At 44.1% G+C, this 7,341-nt stretch overlaps 1 non-coding gene across 1 annotated transcript; it reads right to left on the minus strand.

Moving 5' to 3' along the window:
• Positions 1-393: 393 nt before the first annotated feature.
• On the minus strand, positions 394-465 carry TRNAA-CGC (transfer RNA alanine (anticodon CGC)). The gene has a single exon. It is a non-coding gene; the product is annotated as a tRNA-Ala (tRNA).
• Between the last annotated feature and the right edge of the window lie 6,876 nt (positions 466-7,341).

Below are 7,341 nucleotides of genomic sequence, written 5' to 3' on the forward strand. Positions count from 1 at the left end.
TTATTGATAAATGAACTGATGACTTACTGACGCAAGTGCTTTGGTGCCGTTGCGCCGGACGGTCATCGGATTGTTAGACCCATGAGCCATTTAAAACTTTCACCCTAATAAAGTCAGGGCATATGATGCCTTGGCTAAGCCTCAACGTACGTTGTTTTTCTTTTCACATTCGGCACACCTTCTCGCGGAATAAAAATTGCAATATTATTTTTCGCTCGGTAGCCTCTATGGCGAAAGCTACGTCACAGCCTGAAGTGAAGGAAACGTTTCCTGCTGGGCGCGGCGCATGGAAAGTCATGCGCGTGCGCCATTAAGTGGCAGTTTTGGAGAAAGCATGATTAAAATAATTATGTGCACCCCAAGGCGTAGAAAAAAAAAACAGAAAAAATGAAATGGAGGTGCCGGGGTTTGAACCCGGGACTTCTCACATGCGAAGCGAGCGCTCTACCACTGAGCTACACCCCCACTTCTTGTTGTTTCTTTCATGGTATTTATTATAGTTGCATTCAACCAGACGTTCACCAGTTCTGCATAGTCAGAGAATGGAGAGCACAACGAAAGTCACACACAGAAAAGGCAGCGTTCATACTGTGAGTAGAAACGTTCGTTTCACTTTAAAAGGGTGGCAAGGATAAGCACCTCACCAAAATAGGGTACCAGTCCGGTTGTACACCGAGTCCATCATAAACATGTTTTAGGTGTAGGGTCATTTGGATAAAATGCACCCTTGTAGGTACCACCGTATCGGCGTTTCGGTGCGCCATTCGAGTTTTCCACAAACCGTGCATTCCCATGACAAAAAACATATCGGAATGTGCACTATTATCAGAGGTTGGCCGCAGGTATCGCACAGTATGAGCGTTAAACTCAGTCTTTCTTTAAAGTCCGTTGGAGGACACTCGAAAATAGGATGGCGTCGGTGCAGCTAATAAAACGATGTTCAATTGTCTCTGGTAGATCACAAAGGCGACAGTTAACAGAAGAGACAAAGATACCCTTTTTTTTTGTAGCCATGTTCTAACCGCTATGGTTTCACTATGAACTATATAAAAGAATGTTTTGCAGCAAGGGGATAAATACATTTTGCGAACTCGCTTTAGTACATCGTGGCCTGGCCATTTAATGTATGTTGATCGGTAAAGTGGAGGCGGAAATAGCATGGACAGTAAGCCCTTGTACAACGTTTTGCGCGACACAGAATACAAGTAATCAGTGGAAAACCGAACTGTCAGGAAACGAACCGCCAAGTAAACTTCTTGCATGAACCCCCACAAGCATAAGCGCGAAGAAAAAATTGAAGAAACAACTAAATCAGGTAACGAAATAACAAGTGCGACTTGCATGTATGATCGAATTTTAGGATGCGAAGTATCGCGAAAAAAGATGAAACGAGACACTATTTGCCGCACATAAAGATGTACTAAGCCCAGCCCACCTTCACTAACAGGCCTAAAAATATTGTCTCACCTGATGGGCTGAAAAAGTTGAAGACTATACGAAGGTTTCAAAGATACGGTGAAAGCGTTGGATGTATAGCCTAGCACAATGAATAATTTGCAATACATAGAAAATTTTTGTTGTCAAGAACTTATTGCAGGCTTCGGCTTTCCCAAAAATAGAAAGTCGTTGTGGAACGAATGTCTGGGTGTAACTTTGCAGGGCCGAAACCCGTTCTTTCCTATGGTGTGCGCCTAATTTATATGCGTCTAGCGGCACGCCAAGATACTTTCGCGGGACATCAGTCGACTTAACGCCTGTAAACTGTTCTGGTGTATAGCACCATGAGCCAAACCATAAGCCTAAACATTTTTAGGAGTTCATTCGTGCTCCTGAAACGCTTCCAAATTCTTCTATTACCGATACTACCTTTTCAACACTGGACTTATCCGTGCAGAAGAACGCTAGATCGTCTGCATAAGCTAAGACTTTTACTGCATTACCCAGTATATTGAAGCCATGGATGTGACTCGAGTGAATTACGCTTAAGCATAGCGGTTCCAGGTAAAGGGCGAATAGTAGCGGGGACATCGGGCATCCTTGTCTTACTGATGAGCAAATATAAATGGGTTCGGAGAGTTGGCCATTAATAACTTAACGAGTAGTACAACAGGTGTAGCGAAGCCTAACGCCTTTAAGCACAATGGAACCAACATTGACATGCTCCAAAAGAGAAAATAAATAGGAGTGACTGACACGATCAAAAGCTTTAGCAAGGTCTACCTGGAGCATTGCAAGCTGCTCAGTGGAACCATAATAGTATTGAAGAAGTGTACGGGCGATATGTATGTTCGTTTGAATTGATCGGCCCCTGATTCCACACATCTGATGGGAACCAATTAGAATTGACATCGCAAATTGCAATCTATTAGATGGAACTTTCGCAAAAATTTTGTAATCCACGTTTGACAATGTGATTGGTCGGTAGCCTTCAACAGAACGCAGTTTCTCTTTATCTGAACTTTTGGGAATTAAAACTGTGTGGGTCTTGCAAAAAGACTGCGGAAGGGCGTCAACCTCTAAACTTGTAATAAAAATATCCAATAATATGGGGCTGATAATTGATTTGAAAGTTTGGTAAAATTCACTTGAAAGTCCATTGGGGCCGGGTGTTTTCGACAAAGGCAGCTGATCAATAGCTAGCTCAATTTCTGGGATCGTCAGGCTACCACTCATGACTGCACAGTCATCATTCTGCAACGGTTTTACAAGAGATAAAAAACTCTCTAAAACTTTTGCATCGTGATCGTCCGGAGGGGCACTAAACAACATAGTGTAGAAAGTTTCGAACTGAGAAATTATGTCATTAGTATTTGTTAGAAGACTATCTTCGGAGTATACTTCCGGAATTACTTTGGAAATACCGTGACGTCGCTCGTGAAGGAAAGCTTGACGTGTTGGTTGCTCAGACTGCAGAGCACGCCTATTTCGAGATCGAATTGGCGCACCTCTGTAACGTAGTGCGTCATACTTTTGTAGCTCACATTTAATGTTTTCTATGTCAACAATGTAAGTGCCTGGCATTTCGCGTTCAATCTCATAAAGGCTACATAGGCTCTTAATAAGCACTTTTTCTTCATTCTTTCTATAGAATGGTTTCACCGAGCCAATTTCTATAGCCACTGTACGAATCTCTTGTTTAAAGAGTTCCCAAGCAGCAAATAATGGCAAGTCAGTAGAAAGAGAATTGGTTAGGGCCATGCGCACGCGATTATTAAGTTCCTGATCATTTAGGAGCTCAGAGTTAAGCTTCCCGAGTACCCACTGTGGTCGGAAATTAGTTACAGATTTTTCACCAATGTTTGCGATAACCATACAATGATCAGATAATGAAACTGGGAGAGTAATACAGGATCGTCCTCGAGAGAGGAGTGATGAAGAAACATAAATCCAATCAAGGCGGTCGTAGGAATGACCTTGAATTCTTGTATAAGAGCGAGCTCCCTGTCCCGACACTCTTGTATCAACGAGCCCTGCATTTTCTATTATGTTAGACAAAACTTCACCACTCCTGTCCCGCTGAGCGTTAATGCCGCTTCGATCGTTCGGATCACATACACAATTGAAATCTCCCATTAAAATAATGAAGCGATCACAGTGCTATAGACTAGACACAGTATCAAATAAATGAGTTCGTTTTGCAGCGTCATTAAATGCACAGACGTTGACTATTCGCCATGGTAGACCCAGCAACACAACATCAAAACATATATATCGACCTTCAGTGTCGACATGGTAACTAAATGCTGAACAAGGTAGGGCCTTTTTCAGAAACAGGAAACAGCCCCGGGATAAACCAAGAGCGTGTGAAACGCAAACATTATGCTCAGACAGAAAATGTCGCAAAACTCTTTCTGTCTCGTCATCTCTCTCAATCTTCGTCTACTGCACGGCGACGAAGTCGAGGCGCTTCCTAGACAAAAGCCGGCGAAGCTGCGCCTGTTTCTGCAAGGACCTAAGGCCTCGCACGTTCAGGGTTGCGAAAAGAAGTTGCTGGGACAGGGCCATGGGGACTACCAACTATTTGGACTTAATGATCTGTGTGATCGGTCCTAGAGGACAACGGTGAGGCTCCCTCCGAACCCCCACCAGGCCCTCTGGACCGTGATGGTCGGCACTTTTTTGAGTGTTTCGATGTCTTGCGGCGACGTGCTTTTCTTGTGGTACTGGTCGTCTCGCTCTCCGTGATTAATTTTGATCTGTTAGTCGCACGGCGCTTCGAAACTAAAATATCCGCGTTACTTCCTCTGTCCTCTGCCGGCTCAGCGCACGTGTCGATATGCTTGGGTACATCAGATGAGTCATCTCCGGCTCCCTCATTCGCTTGCTGGGCAGCAACTGGCTCCGTCGTAGCGGGTGCTCCTTTCGGTTGTTGCTTCGATTGGTCATCTTTCTCTTCGCTACTTTCTTTATTCACGGGCAGTTCTGCGATGCCATTGTCTTTAACAGGTAGAGGGGCCTTACTGGCACAGCTGGTCTCCGCGGAAGAGGGAACGTCTCCAGACGTGTCGAGAACCTCCGTAATATCCATTATGTGTTCTTGCAAGCTTTCATCCGGAGGCTTTGTTCTGTGTCGTAACTTATCGGCGCATGTTACGACACATTCTTCAGCTGTGTGGCCAAAGCCCTGGCAGGTTTCACAACGTGGGGTTCTGCAGTTCCGACGAATGTGCCCCACCTTATTACAGCGCAGACAAAGTGGGGGCCTGCCTGGAATTAATACGAGACTCTGCACTCCACAAACAGGTAGTAGATGTAGAACGTCTTCCACGCTGACTCCATCGGCAAGAGTCAACACCACGTCATGATTTAGCGTACGCATTTGTTCCATCTCCGATACTCTCCAGCTTTCTGCTGATATAGACTTGACTTTTCCGTAAGCCTGGAGCGCATCTCGAATGTAGTCATCTTCCAAACGCTCAGGAAGCCACGAAAGCTTCATTTTAAATTCCGTGGGCTCAGGATCAATAACGACGCAGCGTCTACCTTTTACGGAGAATTCCCCGCATGCGACTAGCTTTGATTTTGTCATCACTGATTTGCACGTCACCATCAACACGTGCGACATCTGAAATTGAACGATGGAACTTATTTCCTTCAGGTCAATAATGTTCCGAAGGACGTCTCTGAAGTCTTGGGCTCTGTGCGGTCCGCCACTTAAGTCAGCATGCAGGAAAACGGAGTCCACAACCAGCTTACCGGTAGGAAGACGGGGTAGCACAACATGGTAGTCATTGCTGCTGGCTGAAGCCTGAGCAGCACCTCGGCCAGGGGCCGATAAATCCTACACCACCACCACGACAGCCGTCGTCTCCGCTTCTTATTATATACGGACAGCGACTACATGCTCTGCGTTGTATGTTCAACGTATGTATCCATGTATGTTGCTCGTTGTCTGAATGAATGAGCGTGCCGACTTTCTCGCGTCGTCATCATTGCTCTGACCTATCCTTCACATTCTGTCTTTCGTTTCACTACTAATAAACGTCCGTTCGCATGTGTTACCATAATTCAAGTGCACTGGATCGTCCACCCTTCTATCACTTCGACTTGCAGCGTTTACATTATCCAGTGGAACGCGGATCATTTGTCACTGCGAGATGACGTTGACCAGCTTTTGATGCAGAATCTTAGCCTTAAATTTCTACCAGTCTGGACTGCACACTTCTAAACTTTGCTTCAATTGTAATGAAGACTAAGCGATTTATCATTTCCTTCTTTTTACCGCCGTTTCATTTTACCGCTAAAAATTTTCCTTAAGCTCCCTGTCCATCATTTTGTGTTCTTTATTGACTATTCCGAATTTGTAAACACAAGGAGCTGTGCAGTTTGGCTGCACATCCAGGACAATTTGGAATGCAAAACTTAAGTTTATAGAAGGAACGTAGCCGGTTTGTTTACTCCGTTAGCGGTTATATATGTGTGCGGAGATTTTATCATACGTTCTTTTAATCACTATGTTTTTGAGAAACTACGTTCTATTCTATAATTAAATAAGTGCACTATATTGTATCCTAGAAAGTCTCTGACATCGATGAACGCTCATTTAAATTTTCATTTATGTAGGTGATCCACCACGAGGATATGTGCAACGTTCAAAAGGAATCAGCATTAACATAAGCGGGACCTTTTGTCATATTACCAATGCGGGCGCCACGCTGCCGCACAGCAGAGTTCGCACTTGTATGCAGCAAAAGTACCACTGCCACTGGGGCCGAATTCTGCCACTGGGGCATAATTCGCAAAAAAAATCACTTGTAAATTCTCTGTGCTATTGGTCAACCACCTTCGCTAATAATGTGCTAGATATCACGTCTTGACGCTTGGTATCACATCTTGACGGATAATCTGAGGGACAGTTTTTGGGCGAGAAAGCTTTTATAAATACTGACCGAGGGCAAGTGTTCCCATGAGGTTGTTCAGACAGACTTATTACGAAGAGCAAACTACAAGCGATCCTCATGTTGGACATATTATAAGCGAGTGTCGGGCGAAATACCAATGGCGCTAACGAAAATAGAGATTTGTGAATTCGGCCGTAGATATTTATTAGCCAGACCCACCATATAAAGAAGCGCCTCGTGACTTCTCACTTCGGACAAATTACCACAAGACGCGCACTAGGTAAGACACATTCTGAAACAAGAACTAATATATGACAGCACAGTTGCACCTTTTTGCGCGACCACAAGAGCATAAGCAGAAGGCACATCTCTGTCCGCACATACTTTCGTTCTATCGCAGGAAGTTACCTCATCGTAGGTTTCTCGCACCGATTTGTCCAGCCTTTGTTTATTCGCGGGGAAGAACTTCATCACTCATAATATTTGATGTTATGAGTGACTGGGCGTCAGAAGACGATGACAACAGACAAACCATTACGGCACATAAGATTGAGCCCGCCAGTAAGTTTGGTAGATTGTGCATGAGTACGTTATTGCTACGGGAAAACACTGAATCGCTTTAACAGTGAATCACGTTATTTTCCTAATATAGCATCTTCGTCAAAATTAGCATGACCACTATTCAAAAAGCGAAAACGACAGAGAAATGATTTATAATCAGTGTTAATTAAATAAAGAGATTACATATTAACAAATTAACAAGAAGTGAGAATTTCATATGTTTCTATTGATAACCACGGCCAATCCCCCTGGTACGTACGTGCCATAATTTTGAAGGAAGAAGAAGCGTCGTGTGAGTTTGTCTTCTCTGCTTTTTCATCCTGCTCTGGTGGTTTATACCTGATAATGCTTTATAACGGATGCATCGTTAGCGTAAGGGTAACGCAATACATTTACATGCGAAACTATACAAGAAGGATGTCATGACGGCCATGCACAA

Source organism: Dermacentor andersoni, chromosome 3, assembly GCF_023375885.2.
Source record: "Dermacentor andersoni chromosome 3, qqDerAnde1_hic_scaffold, whole genome shotgun sequence".
Classification (NCBI taxonomy): Eukaryota; Metazoa; Arthropoda; class Arachnida; order Ixodida; family Ixodidae; genus Dermacentor; species Dermacentor andersoni.